Below are 24012 nucleotides of genomic sequence, written 5' to 3'. Positions count from 1 at the left end.
CTTGGTGTTGATATGAAAATGATCTGAATTCACTTACTTTGAAGAAATGCAACGCTAGTTCATTATTCTAGGGTATAAATATTGTTCCATTCCAAAGAAAACTGTATTCCTGCCCTTGATATGTAAATATTTTGAAGCAGAAAGAAAATACTGTTTGATTGGATTGCCACAAGGGAGACGTTTCAGAAATCTCCACACTATTTCATTACGCTCTTCTATGATTTCATTGTGCTAAAACATATGAACACTAAACTCCAAAATATACACACTCAAGTTCCCCCTGAAATTAAAATGGAAGTTTTTTGGGGTGTGAGTGTCAATATGTTAGTCAAACTAGATTTAGGCATTTAAAACTTGCAGTTTCTTACTTGTTTTGACATCACCACCCACTTCAGCCTCTCATCAAATATTCTCTGTATTATCTGAAGTAGTATCTTTAGGATCTGAACAGTCCTGCTTGGTGTGGCTGAAATTGGTCACTTTGTCAGTTAACTCTGAATAATTATAATATTATTTTATTAATTTAAGTATCAATATGAATATTAGTAACTTTATTAGTTAGAACAGTGAGGAGAGGAATGCCTAAAATTTGGGATGCTGAAAATGTCCCCTAAGAACATTGAATAAATTGTTTTAATTAATTAAATTAGGTTACTAGAAATTATAACACTGCTCTCTGGAATGCTTAATTCTGATTTGTCAGTCTAAGCATTTTTAGGTATATTAATACCCAGATAACAAGTGCTGAAACTAATAACCTAGGCTAATCCTGGTACTTTGAATTATCTTAATAATTAGTAAATACATTCATATCCATATTTATAGGTTTATTTGTCACACCACTTTTCTTGACTGTTTGGTTCAATCTTTCAACTAAATAATAGGAAAATATAGGCTACAATCAGCTGTTTTTGTTTCTGCCAGGTTTATTTGCAATTCAAGAGTTAATAATAAATGTTCACAGCCATGTGACAAACATTTATTTTATTCTTTATGTAGTTTTATGTAGTTTGTAATCATGTTGCTAGGCAGTTGCCAAGGTGTTCTAAGTTGTTGCTAAGGTGTAGCTTTAGTGTTCTGAGTGGTTGCTAAGGTGTGTTGCTAGATGGTTGCTAATGCATTACTAAGTGGTTGCTATGGTGTTGCTAGGGGGTTACTAGGCTGTTCTAGGTTGTTGATAAGGTGTTTCAAGGGTGTTCCAAGTGGTTGCTAGGTGATTGCTAAGGTGTTGCTAGGTGGTTGCTAAGATGTTGCTAAACAGTTAATAATGTGTTGCTAGGGGATGGTTAAGGTGTTCTGAGTAGTTGCTAGCAGTTGCTAACATAAATTAGCATATTTTTTGTTTGAATTCAAGGGGTTGCTAATGTGTTTCTAGGCAGTTGCTAAGGTGTTCTAGGTCATTGCTAGGTGGTTGCTAGGGTGTTCTGAGTGGTTGCAAGGCAGTTCCTAAGGCGTTACTAGGTGGTTGCTAAGGTGTTGCTAGGCAGTTGCTAAGGAGTTCTAAATTGTTGCTAAGGTGTTTGTAGTTGGTTGCTAAGGCATTGCTAAGTGGCTTCTAGGGTGTTCTAAGTGGTTGCAAAGGTGTTCTAGGTAGTTGCTCATAGATATATACATTAGATGTCGCCTGGCCTATTGTTGTCTGTTGGACGGAATGCGTCAATAGCGCCGCCATCTTGCTACAGGGTAGCGCTCCTTTGAAATGAATGCAGGACCAAGGTACAGTGGAGGACTGTGGCCATCCAAAGCCAGAGATATACACATATATCTATGATCGGGAGTTTTCCTGGATGTTAGTATGTAATTTATTTTTTCTAATTACGAAAATTATAATTTTACATCACTTTTCATTGATGGATCAGTGACAGCACGGGCATTCCTGACAAAAAGCTTGTGTTTGTGTGTACAGAAATGTATTATTCACCCTCCCTGTTAAATTTAATCTAATCCGTGTCCTGAAACGCACCTCTCCTCTCCTGCTTTCACTTCTCATACTGACGGAGGGAGCGATTCGTTTGTGAATGAATCCCCCGAACGACTCTTTTACTAACGTTAGCCGACAATAATACAAGTTTCTGGCAGCGCAGCATCTCGTTGTTATATTTCTTTTGCATTGTTTGCTGATTTTATTCAACAAAACTAGCATAAGCCGAGTGTTTAGTGCGAGTTGGAGCTACTTTGTTTTATGGTAAATGGAGTAAGTGACTGTTATCATCAATAACGTTACCTGATTAGCACAAAAGTTCAGAAGATACAAAAACTGAAAAAACTTAATCTTACCTATGAAATGTTTTGCCTTTGTGCTTTGTTTTCTTTGTTTGCTCATTACTACACCCTTGAACAGCGCTAAAGTCCCGCATCTTCACGTAATAACTAGTGCAGTTGAATGACATTTGTCCTGGGAGCACTGTACCAATGTGGCGGCGCTATTGACGCATGCTCAGGGTCCCTTTGCGATATCTAGTGTATATATCTATGGGTAGTTGCTAAGGTGTTGCTAGAATGTTCTGAGTGGTTGGTAGGTGGTTGCTGGTTGCTAAGAGTTTTGCTTGGTGGTTGCTAAGATGTTGCTTGAAGGTTGCTTTCAATGGCAGTTTTTTTTTTTACAATAGAAGTCTATGGGAAAGTTACTATGATGCATTCTTAAAATAGTCTAAGACGAAGAAGATGGAAGAATATGAAGTTTCTGTAGTATAACAGTATGTTGACTTTCTCAAGCCACCATAACTACAGAACAGTCATGCTTTAAATAGGAAAAAGATCAAAACTCTTGTTTTCATTTTTAAGCTAACTAAAAGTGCTCCTACCAGACCTGGAGATCAGCTGAGTGCTTAAAAAACTAGGAAAACTTAACTGTTTAACTCTAGGGCAGTTGTAAAATAATCCTATGGGCCAACCGCCCAAAGTGGACACAAAGTGAAGTGTTCCTTAAAAGAGAGAGTTTAGGGAAAAAATCATATGCCTTTGTCTTGCCTTTTTTGTAAGACAATTCTCGCCTCTAAACTTAGTCATCATTTCCTGTCATCTGGTATTGGATGGGAAGTCGTTTTCCACTGACTTGAGGTCTCACTACTTCCTTTTGATGGCCATTTAAAGATAAATGAGAGGGAGAATGATTGACACTCCTCATCCTTCCTTCTCAATGGTGACATCATCAGTCACACGCTGTCACAGGCCCGTGGGTTATTCGCACACACTCCTTTCCTGCTCCCCAGCCACCATGACACATGCTCTTCGAGCGTTGGTGTTGCATTTACCCATTGAGAGATCGCACCTATCTGTCCATCTTCTTAACTGTGAATGATGGCAGTCTAATAATAGAGAAGGGACCGCATGGAAAGAAATTACATTTTTCCTTTTTCTGCTATTCTCTGAAAAGGATGCAAGCCACAAGTCTGGTAGCACTTGTGTCTCTTTTTTTCTCACCCAATGTTCTGCTGGCCAAAAACGGGCATGAAGGAAATAGAAAAAATCACACTTGCTGATTAATTTATGACTTCTAAGTGTGGGTCAAATGAGATGAGGTATTTTCACACGCTAGCGTTGGATAAACCTGAAAGTTGTTCGTGCAAGTCTGTTAGAGCATTTTTTCACCTTTTTTTTAACCCACTCTCCAGATTTTATTAGCGCCAGATATCATAACTCTCTTGAAAAGACCAGATTAGGCTGGCATATACTGTCATGTCAGTTTTTAAATTAAGACATAGGCATATCTGGTCTACTAGTTTTTAAATGTAAAACTTTCTGGCAGTTATTATATACCCACTGGCCACTTTATTGGGTACACCTTACTAGTACCGGGTTGGACCTGCTTTTACCTTCAGAACCGCCTTAATCTTTCGTGGCATAAACTCAACAAGGTACTTTAAATATTCCTTTCGTCCATATTGATATGATAACTTCACGCAGTTGCTGCAGATTTGTCGGCTGCACATCCATGATGGGAATCTCTCGCTCCACCACATCCCAAAGATACACTATTGGATTGAGATCTGGTGACTGTGGAAGCCATTTGAGTACAGTAAACTCTGTCTGAGATGATTCACGCTTTATGACATGGTGTGTTATCCTGCTGGAAGTAGCCATAGAAAAAGTAGACCAGCCCGTCTGGCACCACCATGCCATGTTCAAAGTCAGATAAGTTACTTTTCTTGCCCATTCTGATGCTCGATTTGAACTGCAGCAGATCGCCTTGATCATGTCAACATGCCTAAATTCATTGAGTTGCTGCTGTGTGATTGGCTGATTTGAAATTTGTGTTACCAAGCAGTTGAACAGGTGTACCTAATACAAGTGGTCAGTGAGTGTATACGACAACATCATTTCTGGGACCTGGAAAGCAGAGCTTGTTTGAAATAAAATGTTTGTACTATTAGAAATTAGCCGTGTTGTGAATGAACAAATTGCAAATACTCAAATGACAGTATAATTTTTTTTTCAGGAATTGTACTTTACTAGAACATAAAGGGTACTTTCACTTAAATACATTTCCTATGTTGTTTAGGTACTTTTACTCCACAATTCTTCTTTAACCTGCAGTCATTATTTTGTTTATTTAACTTTTTTTTTTTGCAAAGAAACTCAGGGCACAGAAGACGAAATTGACAGTGCATCTGTTGCATAAAACATATGTCAGAGTAATTGGCGGTTCATTAAGCAGTGGTGACCCATGTGTTAATCGGGGACTAAGTCAAAGGATACTGAGTAATATCCAGTTTTTACTTACTGGCCCTTCAAAGTCTATTGATTTTGGCCTGGATTAACAATCAGTTTTTAGATTTAGACAGAATTAGGCTGTAGTTCAAGCAAGTCATTTTTATAAATTTACCATAGAAAAAAAAGTGATTATCTTGAGGCACAACAATTAATGCTATATTATATAACAATATATTATGATATATAACATTATTCAGGTCATTTTTATTTTAATTAAAACAGCTCAGATATACAATTTAGTCTTAAGCATATGCCTTGTCTGTAAAAACCTGTTTAATATATGCAACCTAATTGCCAATCTAAGTGAACACTTTTTTTGTAATGTACAGTGAACACAACACAAAGCACATTATGTGTTCACGACTTGTTTTCTAGCACAATCTTTGATTCATAAAACATGTATGGCTAACTTAATCTGCTTGTGTATATATTCATTTATTTTTGACAGTTTTCCGCGACTCACTAAATGCCTGTTGGTCTAAAGCGTCTGGTAGACTGTCCCAGATGCTAGTCTTTACAGTGTAAAAGTAAACCCTGCTCTCTTCATAAAACCCCTAACATCTCTGTGGTAGGCCATCAGCAAGCAACCGAACAAACACATGCATGCTAAACATCCATCATAGCTCCTTTTGAACTGCGCTTCGAGACTAAAGACTGGAGACTAGATCCTTCCTGAGCTGAGAGGCTGTAACTGCTACCCACAAGCTCTCTGTAGAGTCACGGCATTGAAGCCAAAGCCATACCTCCTCATACACACATTAACTCAGCTCTCTCACTGATCTCCAACACCACAAAATACAGTCAGTCATCAGTAAGTGCACAGCAAGCTCTTTCCAGAGACCACAGCGCTGACATCATGAGCACATGTGCTTCACAGCCCAAAACTGAGGCTGAATTAAAGTCTGGCACTCTGTAAATGAACACGTAACACAAAATGCAGAGCGTAAGGAAAAATATGGTGTCTTTTGAGTGCTGAGAGGATCACTCATTTGCCTTTCGGTTGCAAAGTTATTCGGGCCTGAGCACTGCGGGTGCGAAGATCCTCTTAGAATTGCTTCATTTATTAGTATTCCGGCTTCTGCTTTTCTAAAGTAAATCATTTTTTGAAGGCCTAAGCATTCTCGGAAACGCACAAAACTTTTCACAGACGCCAGAAAAGGCTAAGATTTAGGTAGATATGGCTTCCAGAAATCTGTGGCAAATGGCTTCACAATACCACCTATGTTAGTGATGTCCAAACTGAGTTTAGATCAAACCTGCTTCAACACATCTGCCAGGAAATTTCTAGTATATATAGTAAGAGCTTGATTAGCTCGTTCAGGTGTGTTTGATTAGGGTTGGAACTAAACTCTCCAGGACACTGGCCCGCCAGGACCGAGTTTGGATACCTCTGACCTACAGTCAGAATTATTAGCCCCCCTTAGAATTTATTTTTTTAAATAAATCACAAATGATGTTTAACAGAGCAAGGACATGTCTGAAAGTATGTCTGATAATATTTTTTCTTCTGAAGAAAGTCTTATTTGTTTTATTTCGGCTAGAATAAAAGCAATTTCAATAAAAAAAAAAATAATAATTATTAGCCCCTTTAAGCTATGTCGTTTTTCTATAGTCTACTGAAGAAATATTTTACCCAATCCTGCCTAGTTAACCTAATTAACCTAGTTAAGTCTTGAAATGTCACTTTAAGCTGTATAGAAGTGTCTTGAAAAATATCTAGTAGAATATTATTTACTGTCATCATGGAAAATATATAATAAAGCAGTTATTAGAAATGAGTTATTTAAACTATTATGTTTAGAAATGTGTTAAAGAAATCATTTTTCTGTTAAACAGAAATTGGGGGAAAAAATAAACAGTGGCTAATAATTCAGTGGGGCTAACAATTATGACTTTAACTGTATATGCCATAGATCTTAAACTCAATATCTTGAGGGCCACATCTATGCACAGTTTTGCTCCAACCCTGATAAAACACAGCTAATCAAACTAATGAAGTCGTTCATGACTCTTTTGAACACCTCGGTTATTTGGATCAGTTGTGTTTGATAGGGTTGGAGCAAAACTGTGCAGAGTTTCTTCTGTGCAATCCCTCCAGGAATTGAGATTGAGACCTGTGACCTAGACACATTCATGTATACATACAAAAACACATGGAAGTTCTCATTACCTACAAAAAAAAAGCTTCTTTAAGCGAAATCTAAAACCCAACTGGAAGTCAGTTATTTTTACTTTGCATTTTTTTCCGTTTCAGACTTTGTACTGTATTTTAACAAACTCATCCTAGAGATTTAATAAGATCAAAAATAAATTTAGCAAGTGTAATCTTAGGTTTTTTTGTGACGTAAATTACCAAGATGTAGCTTGACATATATCGATGTTTTGGCAAAAATAATAGGAAGTGATTATAACTTCATAACTGGTTATAATTCATGTTTAATTTCAGGTCCTTGAGAAGAATTCACAAAGCACTTCCAGTTTCTACCAAAACCAAGTTTAATGTTTGCACAGTTTGCATGAGCTCATTTGCAAACATCTTAGTTCATGTATGTAGTTTATATATACATAAAAAAATAATTATATATACATATATATATATATATATATATATATATATATATATATATATATATATATATATATATATATATATATATATATATATATATATATATATATATATATATATAAATATAGTGCAATTCTCATTATGCCAGGTTTACAATTTAGAACAGTTCAAATTACTGATAACAAAATGTGCTCGAATTATGTGCTTGACTGGATGTATTTCAACAGTTCAGTTCCTATGCAGAACTGCAGTCTATGTGCCGGAAGCTGGAGAACACAGGAGGTCCATCGTGGAGAACTGCATGTGTGAGTAGGTCACCGGCAGGTGATCAGGTTGGCCCACGGGATCAATGCGAAGACTTGTCTGTCATTAAATAACAGATCAGATTTACTGACACATGATAAGTACTTAATTATTTTGAAAATTATTATTTGTTTTTGACGAATTGCTATTTCAATTAGTTTTTTACTTCTTCAGAAATAATTCATTTAGTTTCATTCATTTATTAATTTATTCATTCAATTCATTTCAGATCCAATTGCTTTTTGATCAATAGTTTTAGTCTTAGCTCAGTTTTCATTTACTAAAATAACCTTAATGAGTCCATTATGAGGTAAGGCACTGTAAACTGCCAATTCTCTCACAGATCTGGCCAATACCACGTTCCAAATTAGAAACAAATCCATTAAATCTTATGAGGCAGTTGTGCGACTGTGTACACACTCATCTATTGTCTCAGATAATCACTTCTTACATTTGTTTTATTATTGCTCAGAGGTTACCCTGTTTTAGCTCTGGAAATTTAAATGAGTTCTTAGTTTTGTTTGAATTTAGTATTTTATCCCTTTTCACCTAAAACTCTTTAGGAACAATACAAATAAATGGGACAGTTGTTGGCTTGCTGTTGGAGTAAAGCGCTATGAAATTAATTTGGATCACATAACTTGGATAATCTGCTGGTCTTTGAAGAGTTGAATGAGAAATGGGTTCGCTGAGTTCATTTTGATGGCTTTTAAAGTCTGAGCAGTGTGTGATGTTGTTGAGATCTCGTCTGAAACTCTATAGGAGATTTTTGTGAGATTACTCACAAAAGACAGAGGGGTCTTAAAGGGATAATTGATCCAGAAATGAATGTTCTGTTATAACTTCAATACACACATTCATTTTATTACAAATCGGAGTACTTTAGAGGAAGGCACAATTCTGAAGAGTGTTTTTTTCAACTTTACTACTTTTTTAATAACAATGTTGTTCATGTCTTCTAATTTTTTTTTGATGTTGATTGTTTTTTGATTAATAAAAAAGTAACAAAAAGTACTGTATTTTACATTCACAACTCAGACAATATATATAAAGGAATGGACATGGTCAGCAACAACACTCAGGTAGGCTGGGGTGTTGACAAAATGCTCGATTGGTACTAATGGGCTCAAAGTATGCCAAGAAAATTTCCCACACCATTACACCACCACCACCAGCCTGAACCATTGATGCATGACAAGATCTATCCATGCTTCTATGTTTTTGATGCCAAATTCTGACCCTACCATACAAATATCGCAGCAGAAATCAAGATTCTTCAGACCAGGCAATATTTTTCCACTCTTCTATTGTCCAATTTTGGTAAGCCTGTGCGAATTGTAGCCTCAGTTTCCTGTTCTTGGCTGACAGGAGTCGCAGCTGGTGTGGCATTCTGCTGATGTAGCCCATCCGCATCAAGGTTCAACATGTTATGCATTCAGAGATGCTCTTCTGCATACCTCAGTTGTATCGAGTGGTATTTTGAGTTATTGTTGTCTTTCTATCTATCTATCTATCTATCTATCTATCTATCTATCTATCTATCTATCTATCTATCTATCTATCTATCTATCTGTCTGTCTGTCTGTCTGTCTGTCTGTCTGTCTGTCTGTCTGTCTGTCTGTCTGTCTGTCTGTCTGTCTGTCTGTCTGTCTGTCTGTCTGTCTGTCTGTCTGTCTGTCTGTCTGTCTGTCTGTCTGTGATCGATCGATTGATCTGTCTATCTGTCTGTCTGTCTGTCTGTCTGTCTGTCTGTCTGCCTGCCTGCCTGCCTCTCTCCCTCCCTCCCTCTCTCTCTCCCCTCCCTCCCTCCCTCCCTCCCTCCCTCTCTCTGCTCCCTCCCTCCCTCCCTCGCTCCCCCCCTCTCTCTCTCTCTCTCCCTCTCTCTGTCTGTCTCTCTGTCTGTCTGTCTGTCTGTCTGTCTGTGTGAATATATATTTGTAAATTGCAGTACTTTTTATGTTACTTTACACGTTTATATGTATTATTTATTATTCTATATGCTGTATTGTTTAAAACTACATAACATTCAGGAAAAGTTTTTTTGTTAAACTGTAGTTTTTTTCAAAATCAAAGGTTTATAAGCCAAAGATCAATGTCCCATAATGCAATGTGAAAATAGAAAAAAAAAAAAAACACTGAAGTCCAGACAACTGTTATTGATGAATATTTTAACTGTGTATGTAAAATAGCACTCTGAATAAAAATTCAGTTTTAAATTTAGTTTGAAATGTTTGTTTAAAATGGCCCATAAATAGAATAACAGAAACCCTTGTTAATAGTGACACTGGTGGTCGCTAAGTGAACTGCAGCCAGTGATATTTCTCATGCACATGTCATTTCTTGTTCAATCTTTAACTAAAAGGGAAAAGTTTCAAATATTTTGCTGTGGAGTTTGTATTTTGGCAGAAAGCCTTAGGTGAACATCTGTTCTCAACAGTACCACTGTTTCATATACTCAATAATGCTGATTTTCACACACATTTGGTTCTTGGCGAATGTCCATTTTATCTCTTGGGTACATGTAAAAGTCAACAAGAGCACGAGGAACAATTCATTTAAGCTAAAATCTCCATTTACTGTCTGGTTAATCTCACTGCTGTGTTCAAGAATCAATTGACGGACATTAGAGAGGTGATAGTGTTTCTCATTTTGACCTTCGCCAGGACTTTGTCTGTGTGCGTGTGTGATCCGGCATACTTGCATAGACGCGATCAGTTCTCGGTGGGGCTTGAGTCGGTGTCGCCATCAATAGAGCAACGAATCAGTGATGTGTGAAATCCGGACAGCACACAGTGACTATAGAAAATCAGTCAGCCTGAAACAATGGCTCAACAGCCTTTTAGAGAGGGTTAGACAGAAGCAGTGATGTATTAACAAGGTCAATTGCCTTGATATTTGGCTTTTGATATGTGGCAGAGAAAGCGTTGTTTACTGAGGGCCTCCATTGTGCGCATGGAGACAGGCAGCGTCTCTTCATGGCTATCTGAGCCGAACCGTTGTTGCCTCCAGGCACGTTTACTTCTCGTTTTGTACTCTCCACTGTTTTGCAGAGGGATGTAGTCACCATCAGAATGGGGAAGTTAGTGTGTGAGCAGGCAGATTATCATCCTCCAAACTGTAGGATCCTGAGGGTGTTTGACATGAGCTGGAAGTGAAATGCGAGTGTTTGTGACTGTTAGATAGAAGTGGGCTGTTTAAACACATCCTGGAGAGCGTATGTGGGAATTTAAATGCTTTGTGCTGTTTGCGGGAATGAAATCAGACGGTGAAGTTGCCTGGAAGGCAGACTGGCTTGGCAGACTGATTGTCTGTGGAAGCTGTATTGATGGGACAAAGAAACCATTAGACGTTTCATCCACATCTAATCCTGACTGAAAACTTACTTTTAAACCAGTCTTGTAAATGTTTTCAGAACATATTCAATGGCTTTTACAAAAACAGTAAAATACTTTTACAAATGTTTTTAAAGTTACATATATTCTCAGAGACAGTATATATGTATAAACATAAACAAAATTGCAAACTTCCCTATTTTGTATGTGAGCCAAAAAGTAGTCCAAATTCACAGTATTGGATAAACAGTGGGTGAAAAGTGTCCAGATGAGCTACTACTTCTACTACTGGATTCTGTGCATCTGATGGACATATGATACCATAGGAAATATTTTATGAATGAGAGTGAAGCCGGATTTCGTCAAAAACACGGTGGGTGTAGTACATTTAAATTGAATTCATACCACCTACAATCACACTATCCGCTTGTTAAGTGGTCACGAATATGAAATACTGTTTCTGGGTCCACGCAGCTACTCGTTTGAATTGAGAAAATATTTGTTTATAACCATGTTTTAGTCATATAACACATTAAAGTGAATTTTATATGAAATCATGGTGTACAAAACCAAAATTTTAACAATTTTTAAAAAGTTCACAATGCAGTTCGACAATGTCTGACATTGCTTAATTCAAAGAGAATTGGAAGCGTTGACGCTGATGCCCCGTGTCAATGGGGCGTGAAGGTCACTGGTTCAAGTTCCAGTTAGGTCAATTGTCATTTCTGTGTGGAGTTTGCATATTTTCCCCATGTTGGTGTGGGTTTCCTCCGGGTGCTCTGGTTTCCCCCACAATCTAAACACATGTGCAATAGCTAAATTGAATAAATTGAACTGGCCGTATTGTAAGAGTGTGTGTGTGAAGGGCATCCACTACGTAAAACATATGCTGGATTAGCTGGCAGTTTATTCCACTGTGACGACCTCTGAAACAGAGACTAAGCCAAAAAAAATTGAATGAATGAATAAATGCTAGAGTATAGACATATTTTCCCTGTTAAGTTATAAAGGTTATGAACAATAACTGATACAGTTAAAGTTACAAATTAAATTTTATTTTAAAGCATTTAAGATGTGTTTAAGTTCAAACATGAAATATCACAATGATTATAAATGATTTTAATTCCCTTTAACTTGCAACATTTAAAGTTATTCATCAAAGAGTTTTTTTTTTTTTTTCAGGAATCATTCATTGATATTTTCAGTGGCCTTTTCTTCAGGCCTGAAGGTTGCAAAGAATTTCTTTTTGCGTTTTTAAGCAAGTTTTTTCACTTTCCTCATGAATGAAATGTCAAGTTCAGTTCTGTCTAATTCACATGAAAATAATGACTTCTTAAATGTTAAATGTTGCTTCAAAGCCCGCTGTCAAATACATTTTATATGTGTGCTACAGTCAGTCTTGGCCAAAAATTTTAATCTTTCATTTACTAAAAAGATTCATGCAAAAATATAAATTAATAAAAAACAGTTTTTGAATAAAACTTTGATACAGCACGTTTGCATATTCAATGTCTTCAAGTAAAATCAAGGTTCCCTTTTGTTCATCAGTTCAATGAAAGTGTCTGTGCTTTATGTAACACTTGTGTTCATGTTTTCATATTTGGTGAAACAATAGGGCTTTTTTGTTCTCTCACCCATTATTTTGCCACATTCAGGGCTGTCACCAGAGAGAAATTAAAATATTGTCCAGGGTCATGTGATAAACTATATAGGCCTAGACCATGTACAGTTTACTTAAGGTCTGTTTGCACCCACAATAACTACTATACAGATACTGATAAAAACATTTTTAATACTTCTAAATTGGATACAACATTAGTTGTTCAGACCACTGAGGTAATGATAAAGTTGTAGAGATTGTTGTGATTTTTTTTTTTCTCAGCTAATATAGTAAAAGACTGACAGCTAATCAGAGTTCATTGAAATAAACATAAAGGGCTCACATAATTTATAGCTACATGACATTGTGGAGAAGCTCACTGCTTGATGCTAAGCCCTCCTTTCATTGATTATACCATGGGAAATAATTATACAAAATATTTTTAAGTTATGCAAGTCAGGCTATCAAATTGAAGTATACAAATAAAAGTACCTCATCCAGTGCTAGATTCAGAGTCTTGTGCTCCCTCTTTTGAAAATGCTGGGAATAATAGTTTGTGCTGTTTTTATTCCACTGCTCTGACTCTGATCACTAAATAATTTTGATTTTAATACATTTTTAGTAAATAAAGATTACATAGGCTCACGGAGGTGTTGTGGGTAGCACCATCGCCTCACAGCAAAAAGGTTGCTGGTTCGAGCCCCGGCTGGATCAGTTGGTGTTTCTGTATGGAGTTTGCATGTCCCTCCGGGTGCTCCGGTTTCCCTCACAGTCCAAAGGTATGCGCTATAGGTAAATTGAATAAGCTAAATTGGCCATAGTGTATGTGTGTAAATGCAAGAGTGTATGGGTGTTTCCCAGTGTTGGGTTGCAGCTGGAAGGGTATCCGTTGCGTAAAACATATGCTGAATAAGTTGGCGGTTCATTCCGCTATGGTGAAACCCCATATTAATAAAGAGACTAAGCCAATTAATGAACAAATTAAGATTACATGAGCTGGAATCACTAGTAAGATGTGCTAGCAGCACACTGAGGACATTTGCTGGTTATAAGCATGTAATACCAAATGAAAAATTAACAGAATTGTATCAATCATCAATGTGGACTCAAATATTTATAGTATATTTATAGTTATTTTGATTCATGTGAACAGAACTTTAGGGTTTCTAATGAGCTGACAGCGTGTTGTATAGAATGCTAACAGGTACTGTAGTATTAGCATGCTAAAAACCTCTGTAGAACTTGTCTCTCTTTAAAAACAAGGAAAGCAGTATGTGCCCACACTATGCATGTGGGAAAGTATCATAGCAACTCGCTGCTGTACATGACTGGGTTCTTAACTTTCTCTTGAATAAATGGCAGTGCAGTGAAGCGACAACTTTTTAAACATGTTGCAAACATGCTTCAGAATATATGACATGTGGCACACTTTGAATATTTCTAGTATGATTTAAAACACTAGCAACATGTTTTAGCATGTTGTTAGCATGTTTGTAACAAGATTTAGACAGTTTTAACAGATATCAGGTGGAACACATTGTTGGAATGTTTCTAGTATGATTTGAAACACTGTTAGCACATTGCTAAAATGTTTAGAACACAATTTAGACACTGCTAACTTGAACCAAGTTGCTAGCATGATATACCATATCTATCGAAAAAGCCTGCATGATTTATGACACTTAACATCACACCTGATGCTAGTAATTTTAGATAAGTGGCATGTTTTTGTTTTCTTCGGCACGTTATTAGCTTGTTTAGATCATGATTTAGCACACAGCTGGCATGGTTTAAACACTGCTATGTATTTACACATTACTAGCCTTTTCACATTGACCCTGTACTTTTAAAAACATGGCATTGGTGATTTCATGAAAAACTTTTAACATCCATGGAACTTTTTTATTTAATTAAGTTCTTTATTGTTAAAGAAAGGTCCTTTTAGATGTTTAAAATGTTTTTCACACATTGACTTTGATTAAATTAAAGAACCCAAAATAGTTCTTCAACATCACCACTGCTAAATTCCTTTTTGTAACGTTTCTTTTTAAGAGAATGGAAGAGAGAAAACTTGCATCCATAAATGTTTTGTCCTGGGTTCCGTGATTTTTTTTTAGCAATGACCCTGGCCACATTTCTGCTGACTGCACTTTTGATTCGGTTCTGCAAACACTCTTTGAAATCCACATAAAACAAAACAAAAAAAAAGTCTCTCTGTCCTTCCCCTTCAAACTCTCTCAGGGCTTTCTTTAAGGTGTTGACTTGTGTGGAACATCTGTGAGCAATGTGTTCTTCTTAATTACAGTTGGAGTTCAGCAGCAAAGAGCATCAGGAAGCATTACCACATCACTCACAGTTCAGCTCTCCGGCAATGCCCTGACCTCCTGAACCCTGACCTTAAATGACCTCTCTTCGTACTCTCGGTTTAACTAGCTCAGCGGCTCTCAGTATCAGGTAAACCCTAGCCACTTCTCTTTAAACCATCCATCTACTCACTTACATGTACACATCTTCCTATAGATATTTCCAAAGCATTTTCATATTCATGTCCGGGTATTCTGAGTTTTCAGTTTTGATTAAAACTGAACATTTGGATCATGTTGTAACAGATTGATGTAAAGTGATAGCTCTCTTGTATGAGATTTATTGGGTGTTGAGTTTCTATCAAATGGCTTAGTCTTGTACGGCAGGTCACTGAAGAGTCACTCGTATTAATGTGAAAAGTTGGGACTCGGTTTTGGCTTTCTATTTTATTTCCTCGTGAAACTTATACAGGCATCTGAAAACACTTTTTGCTACTTGGAATATGATGTAATGAAGGCCTTTCCCCTATTCCCTAGGTAACTAAACAGAATTACAAACAGCTGAAGCCAGCATCTATTTTGTTACCAGAATAAAACCTGATTCAGTATTAGCAAGCACTTTTAGAAGTTGCATTGTGATTCTGGGTCAATAACTTGAAACTCATTTTAGTCTATATTGGTTCACTACATTAAAATGCGATTTACAAATGCAGTATGTTGCGTGAATAGGCCTCTTTTAGGATATGCTTTAATTTCAGAGTGACCGATTTAGCATTAACCTAAAGCATGGAAATGGAAGCGGTTTAAAAGAAGGCTTGTTTTAAAAACTGCTGATTCATATTTAAAGCAAAGACATCCTAACATACAAAAAGGAAAGGGGGGATATATATAATAATGTCTTGTAATTCTCTTTTTTCCTTGATCAGACATTCATTTTGGATTTTATAATAATAATAATAGTTCCTTAAATCTATATAGCACTTTTCTGGACACTCAAAGTGCTTTACACAATTTTGGGGGGAATCTCCTCATCCACCACCAGTGTGCAGCATCTACCTGGATGATGATGTGGCAGCGATATTGTGCCAGACCACTCACCAGCTGATTGGTGGAGAGGAGACAGAGTTATAAGGGCAATCATGATATGGGGATGGTGAGGCTATGATGGACAGAGGCTAGTGGACAAATTTGGCCAGGATGCCGGGGTTAAATTCCTGCTCATTTTCAAAGGACATCCTGGTATTTTGAACGACCACAGAAAGTCAGGACCTCGGTTTAACATCTCATCTTAAAGATGGCACTCACTGAGCAGTATAGAGTCCCCATCAATATACTGGGGCATTAGGACCCACACAAACTGTAGGTTGAGTGCTCGCTGTTGGTCTCACTAACACAACTCCCAGCAGCAACCCAGCTTTCCCATGTGTTTCCCCATCCAGGTACTGACTGGACACATCCCTGCTTAGTTTCAGCTGGCGACCATTGACCATTTTGATTTAGTGAGACTAAAAAAATAATTTAATGTACAAAATTATGAAAAATGTATGCATATTAATAATTATAAATAATCTACGGTGACACTTTAATTTGATGGTCCATTTGAGTATTAGACTGTCTGCTTAATATCTGTTGATACTGCTCCTTCAACAGACATTTAACTGACTATAAGAAACTTTGCAAGTAAATGTCAACTTACACTAACCATAACCCTTAGGGTTACTTATAATCTAATGAGAACTAGTTGGCATGTAGATGCAATGTAACTTAAATTCAACAGACCATAAAAAAACAAGTGTGACCTCATCTACTACTACTACTAAAAACCCTCTTAAGTGGCCGATCACACCGAACATGCTTTTCTGTTTCAAAAACACGAGGCGCACCACACAATAGACTTTTTTGCTGACAAGAAAAAAAGAAACACAGTGTGCTTTTTATGTCGCAATGACTGAATCAGCTTGGTATCGTGCAAGAGTGTTGCTATTGATATTGGTACAAATTTCATATTTAATAATATTTTGAAATTCCAGATTTTTGAGTCATACAGTACCGGATAACTCTAAACAGCAACCCCAAGTCTCTCCTCCATCTTCAAAAGTCTTCATAGTTGTCTTGACAACATAAACACTGCAGACACCTCAATGGAAACTCTGCCTCTGCATTCATTTGATTAGAGAGTGAAACCGATGTGACTGTAACATGCTTTTTCCGCTCAGAGTTGACTTATTTCAACTGTGAGTGGTCTATGGCAAAAATGCGAGGCGGTTAAAACGCAAGGCAACAGGGCGCATAAGCAGCGCTCAAAACGCTCACAGCCATTAGTAAATCATTCAAAAAGGTGCCTCTCAATGCAAAAAGTGCATTCGGTGCAACAGCCCCTAACATAGTAATAGTAAAAATTGTGCACTCGGCAAAAAGATGTAAGCATGGTTAAACAAACAAAGTGACTTAACATTTTGTAAATAGTTTGAAACAATATATTGTATGAAAAAAAAAATATATAGAGAGAAATTTAAGCTATAACTGCAAATTCTGACAGATCATTTCCGATATTTATCATTCATCTTTGTAATATAATTTACAGGACCAACCCAGGCAATACATTGTTTTAAACTAATAGAAATGTCAATAAAAGACCTTTTCTTTATCAAAAGTGAGAAAAAAGAGCAAGGTGCCATAATGCAATATTAAAAGAAAACAAATGAGCAACTGTTAACGCCAACTGTGTATGATATTTTTACAATGTACATTAAAATATATTCAAGATAATTAGGAAAAAACATCCCATGTGGTTTCTTTCTTTCTTTCTTTCTTTCTTTCTTTCTTTCTTTCTTTCTTTCTTTCTCTCTCTTGATTTTGACCGCTCAAAGGAACTTGCAGTAAACATTGCCTATGCTAAAGCACTGATGTCAGTTCGCGTGTAGCGCTAATGGAGTGGACTGACCTCAGTGCTAGGCAGGATTAGGCGTAGTGTGGCATGGTGATTAAGAGATCTTCCTTTAATTGTATTAGTCTGTCAACAGATGTTCCACTCATTATACAAGGAGGACTGGGAGCTCAGCTTAGTAGCTGCTGTTAAGTCTGCTTTATCTACTCCTGAGCAGGAACATTAGCACTAATAGAGTCATAGCGGCTTGCTGGTAGACTTTGCGCCAATTAATACTTGGTTGCGTGATGGGTTTTTAATTTGATTCTCTGTTAAGCATCGGCCTTGTTGAGTTGTGATTGGAATTTCTGAAAAGTGGAGCACGATGGAAGTTCGAAAAATCCGCAACCTTTAGAGTGTCCAGAGTGGCTCTTTGACAAATCCTTTTATCCGCTTTAGAGCACTATGCGATCCAAGCGAGTTCAAATGACACAGGAGTAAAATTGCACAGGACGTATTGGGACAAACATCCCTGTTGCTGTTGCTCGTTCTCATTTTCCTGTTCCTCCTCTTCGGCACGTCATGCAGAGGATGTGGAGAAGAGAGAAGGGTGAGGAATGTGGGAAAGAGGAGGAGAAATGGGATCTGGGGGTGGTTTGAGCTTCATCACAAGTCGAGCTGGAAGAGGAAGCCGCCGATGTGGGGAAATAAACAGTCTGAAGTGGCTTAACTAGGTTTGCTAATCTGAAAATCCCCTTTGTTTAGTGGGATGCTGTTAGGTGTTTAATTGGTCTGCATTAAGCTCTCCAGTCATGTTTTCCATGAGAGAGGCTGTCATGTTTAAATGAGGTTGGTTGGGGGTTTGAAAACAATTGGATGACTTTGGAATCGAGAGTTGTTTTGCCACACTTTGGGTTGTGAACAAGCTAAATTGTAATGATGGGTCAGGATGGCTGAGTAGTCATCTAACAAATTTAGGTTTGGAAATTTTTTTGTGTTTATTTTTTTGCAGCCATGCATTCAGGGAATTCATTTGAAAATTAAACTTCCCACTGAGGGTTTCTCTTGTGCTGACAACATGTTGTTTACCGTGTTTTCGGTAACTGATGGGCCGTTAGCAATCTAAAAATTGCCGTTAGAAGTTGTCTCTCTATATTCAACAGCTTTTAGTCACTTTTCCGCCTAAATTATTTGAATGAATGGATAAATTACTTCAACAAAAGACAAAGTGGTTGAAATTGGATTTTGATTGAGTGTGTGTTTGTGTTATTTTTTAGTTTTGTGTGTTAGCTTTTCAGTTTCTACTCTCTCAAAAGTGTTTTGTATAAATCTGCAGGGCAGTAAAAGCAAAACAAATAAAATAAATAAAAATCGTGGTAAAAAGTTGAACATCTCCTTAAAATAAGATTCCATCTGAGGCCACAAGAAAGCAGTTATGAATGTCAATGAAGTGAAACAACTGTTTTAGCATGTTACTAGAATTTAGGCAAACTGCTTATGTGTGTTAGCCAGTTGCTAGGATGTTTTAGGACGTTTCTAACAATATTTTTTGTTTACATATTGTTATATTTTTGGACTTGGCTAACATTGCAAATTAAAAGCAGGTTTTGAACATTACTGCTAGCGTGCTTTGCCTTAAGGCTTATTTATACTTCTACGTCAAGCTCACGCATATGCTACGGCGCGGCCTACGAGTGGACGCATAGCCCTCGCTGTGGCCTTCGGGGTCGCTGACGTGCACCTTTCAAAACTACGGTGCAACGATGCGTAGTGCAACCTCTGTAAGTTGGTCGGCTTGTTAGCTCTGAGGAGTTTGGGTGGGACTTAGAGCCGCGCGAGCCCGATGGAGCGATTGTTTACAAGTGTGGAGTCCCGTGTAAGAGCTCCGGATGGAAAGTTTTGTTTTGTGTTTACTTCATGGTTAAAGTTGTTGCACGTCCGGCGGTTCCTGCCTTAAAATGAGCGAGTTAGAACCACTTGTACATCAAGGAAGCGTTCAGAAAAAACAAAGCACTAGCATAGTAACTCAACACAGAGAAAAATTAACACCTCACTGCCAACTAGCGTTTCGGAAGTGTTATTGCAGAGCGAGAGAAACAGCGCGCAGAAGTATGAATGCACAGCTACGCGCGTTAAATGCGCCGTGGGTCACGCCGATCACTTGATGCAGAAGTATAAATAAGCCTTTAGGTTAACATTGTTTTGAACATTGTGTTGGTTATACATACTAACATGTTTTGCATTTTTTTGGGTTTACAAAATGTCAATTGCAAGTTAATGTTAGACGACTTCTACACTGTAAACAAGTTTTGTTGCCTTCATTTGACCAGCAGGCACAGGCTATCCACATGACCTCAGATTGACATTGTACCCCAACATAGTTGGGACTTTGCATTTTATTTAGAAGTGAAAAATCTGGTTGATGTCAGAACCCAACATCTGACCGATGTCAGTGTCCAACCTAAAATCAACCAAATATCAACGTCTAATAATGTTACAGTTTGACATTGTGTGGACGTTACCACTATGACATCTATCAGACGTTGTATTTTGGTTGCCATACCTGACGAATAAATGTCAGTATTTGTCAACATACTTTTATACTACATAAACGTATTATTCTTCCGTCTTCTTGTTCTTCTCAGACTATTTAAGAATGCATCTCCTCGTAAACCATTCATACTACAACCACCAAACTAACTCCAAACTTCCAAACTTTACTAAATTAAGTTGCTATATCTTTTCCAACTGATCTGATTTACTGTTTTCCCAAAACGGAACCCGAATGTACCATTGGCTTAACAATGGACATCATAACTTCCCCCCAGACTGTCATACAGACTTAAGTTTGGACTTATTTAATTCAGACTACCAATCTGCCGATCTCTGATGACCTTTACACTTACTAGCCACACCCTAGCAACCACTTATGGCACCTTAGCAACTGTCCCATAGACTTTCATTGTAAAAAAAAAAAATACTGGCATTGACTTTACATTGGACATAACAACAGACTAATCATATCAGCAACATGCTAATTCATAACATTCTAGCAGCATGTTAATTTGTACTAAATTCATGTTAGCAACATGCTAGTTTATACTAGAAACATGCTAGCAACGTGCTTATTCATACTAGAACCATGTTAATTTATGTTAGCAACTGCTTAGTAGCAACTTAGCTGTATGACTCACAAATCTTGAATTTCACAATATTATTAACACCCTAGCAACCACCTAGCAATGCCTTAGTAACCACTTAGCAACACCGTAGCAATCACTTAGAACAACCTAGCAACCGCCTAGCAAGGCCTTAGCAACACTCTAACAAGCACCTAGTAACACCTTGACAACAACCTAGAACACATTAGCAACCACCTAGCAATGCCTTGGCAACCACCTAAAAGACCCTAGCAATCGCTTAGTAACCACTCAAGACATGTTAGCAATCACCCAGCAACACCTTAGGAACCACTCAAACACCCTAGCAACTGCCTAGCAACACCTAGCAACCACTTAGCAATGCTTTAGCAACTGGCTAGCAACCAATGACCTAGCAACCGCATAGCAACAACTTAGCAACCACTTAGAATACCCTAGCAATCAACTAGCAACACCTTGACAACTACCTGGAACACCAAAGCAACTGCCTAACAACACCTTAGCAATTGTCTAGCAACCACTGAGAACACCTTAGCAACCACCTAGCAATGCCATAACAACCAGTCAAACCACCATAGCAACATCTTGGCAACCACCTAGCAGCCAGTGAGAACACTCCAGCAACTGCCTAGCAACACCTTAGCAACCACTCAGAACACCCTAGCAACACTCTGAATTTCCTATCAACGGCCAAGCAAGAAACATGCCAAACCATACTAGAAACATGCTAACCTATATGTAGTTTTCTCTATATGCCGACTGTTTTGATCCTTTTAAAAACTACTTCAATAATTTAAACTTTTAAATGACTTCAAACTTTAAGACGAGGCTTTCTCAAGCCACCATAAAGTTTGTCTACAAACTTTACTTTTCTAGTTTGACATTGTTATTGGACGTCAAAGTAACGTTGTCCATCAGCGCTGACTAGACAACGGCTGTAACCGAAACTGCCTACTATTTAGTAGGTACTGCATTTAAATTTAAATGTACTACTTGGCTGTTAAAAAAGTATGCTTTATACAGTATGAATGTGAAAAGTATGAATGGAATTCTGATGTACTACATCCGCCATATTGTTATGGTTACATGACCTACCAGCGTCAGTCGCTTCACTCCCATTCATGAATTCTCTCGCAGGGCATCATGGGATAGCGCAGCGTGCATGGGATGCGCACTCCAGAATCTTGCCGAAAGTAGTAAGTCATCCGGGTACTTCTCGCATACTGATTTTCAAATTCTATTAATTCGGACATACTACTCGGCTCGCATACTGATTTTGGCGTACTGAATAGTATGGAAGTATGCAGTTTCGGACACAGCGATTTAATTTTGGTCACCTGACGTCGCAACCTAAATCTAACCTTATATTAACGTCTTATGACGTTGTGTGCCTGCTGGGTTAAGTTGAACCAAATTAACTTTACAAGTCACTTTAACATCAATTAAATGGACTTAGCATCAAGAAAAAAACATAACTTGAAATATAAAGCTCAAAACTATTTTTACAGTTTAGTGTTTTAAAAAAGTTGCACATTTATGTTGGACAGATTCAACTGGAAAGGAAAACATTCATACTTTACTCAGTGTCATGTCATTCTTTTTTGGGGAGATGAATCCTTTTTAGATGGACTAGTCGATTTAGAAAGCGTGTCTTTTTTCCACATTTTAAGGAAGTCAGTCCCAATGGGTGCAGGCGAAGCATATCAGCATGCTAAAAATGACAGCGTTTGTAACTGACAATAGTTATTTGAGATTTATATGAGGTTGCAGGAAAACAAATTTCTGCACATCTGGAGCGAGTGGGATTTTTGTCTTTCCTGTATTTATTGTGGTTTGTTTTATTATGTATTTCCATCCTTTATCTCCCAAAGCCTTCAGCGTGGGAACCGCACATAACTGATGGCCGAGTGTGGAGGATAGTCGTGTTCTGGTTCTGAATGATACCTCTGGGCTAAAGCGGGAAAGCGTGGACATATCTCTCCATCTGCTTCCCTGTGACATCAAAGGAAAAGCCTTGGATTCTACGGCCTATATATAAAACCTGCAGGAAGACATGTGTTATTCTGGCTCTCTTCCTGTAACCTAAGGCTGATCTCGAACACTCTTTTTCTCATTCTCTCTCACTTTGTCTGCTTTGTGCTGAAGTGGACACTCTTATGACTAAGTGTTGTCATTTTATGTGCTTCTTTCATGTTATACAGTCTTCTTAAAGTGATAGTTCACCCAAAAATTCTTTCTTCATTTACTCATCTTCTACTTCTGCTCAACCGGTTTGAGTTTCTTTCTTCTGTCAAATGCCAATAATGAAGATATTAAAGAATGCTGGTAAGAAGCAGCCACTGACATTTTGGTTTCTACTGTGAATGTCAGTGCTGCTGGTTTGCAATATTGTTCAGAGTATGTACAGTACTAAATAGTAAGGGAGTTTTTTATTTTAGGATGAACTTCTGGATTAACCTTTTATTTTTGGATCTTGGGGTTAAAAGTACAGCTACCTAAAAAGGAAAATCCTGTTGTTGTTTTTTTTCACCCACATGCCATAAACAGAAAAATACACACAGAGAAAATTACATTTGCTGCTTATTTTAATTACAGTTTGAAAATGTTCAGTATTTTTGTTCATTATTGTTCAGTCGGCTTAAATGTGTATAAAAAAAGTCTGTAAGAGCCATAGTTTGATTTAATACAACTTATTATTAGTGCTCTTATTCATGTACAGTTTACACTTGTTTACATGTTTACTTGTGTGAATTTGTTGATTTCTCCCTATTCTTTTGGTTGAAACGGTTTGCTGTATTATGTATTATTATTAAGTTTTATTATGATATAGAAAAATGAAAGAAACAAGACCGGAGTTTATTGTCATGCTGTTTGAAAATTCAGTAAACATCTTTAAATGGAAAGAAACCCAATTCAATTTATTGTCGGACTGATTTTGAAATTTTGAGTTTAAATAGTCCTTATTTTATGTTATTTATTAAATTATTTTTGTTGATATTACTAACTGAGTAGTAAATTTATAATTTCCTTCCCAGCATAATTTTTACTAAGTAAAGGGTTAGACCTATTTAATCTCCATTTATTTTAAATATATGGAAGAGTTTCAATTGAAGTTTTGAGTTCGGAGGTTATTCCTATGCAATAATTATTGTTTCTTCACTCAAC

General features: G+C 37.3%; 1 long non-coding RNA gene across 1 annotated transcript in view; it reads left to right on the top strand.

Annotated features, from left to right (window-relative positions):
* Positions 1-23764, top strand: part of linc.sox4a (linc RNA sox4a) — a 102434-nt gene extending 78670 nt beyond the window's left edge. The window contains exons 4-5 of the long non-coding RNA XR_659033.5: positions 14823-14971; positions 22719-23764. This is a non-coding gene — a long non-coding RNA (linc RNA sox4a). The remainder of the gene's footprint in view (positions 1-14822; positions 14972-22718) is intronic.
* Positions 23765-24012: the final 248 nt, after the last annotated feature.

Source organism: Danio rerio, chromosome 19 (genome assembly GCF_049306965.1).
Source record: "Danio rerio strain Tuebingen ecotype United States chromosome 19, GRCz12tu, whole genome shotgun sequence".
Lineage (NCBI taxonomy): Eukaryota > Metazoa > Chordata > Actinopteri > Cypriniformes > Danionidae > Danio > Danio rerio.
The sequence above is the reverse complement of the archived record's forward strand: the minus strand, read 5'-3'. Positions and strand labels throughout refer to the sequence as shown.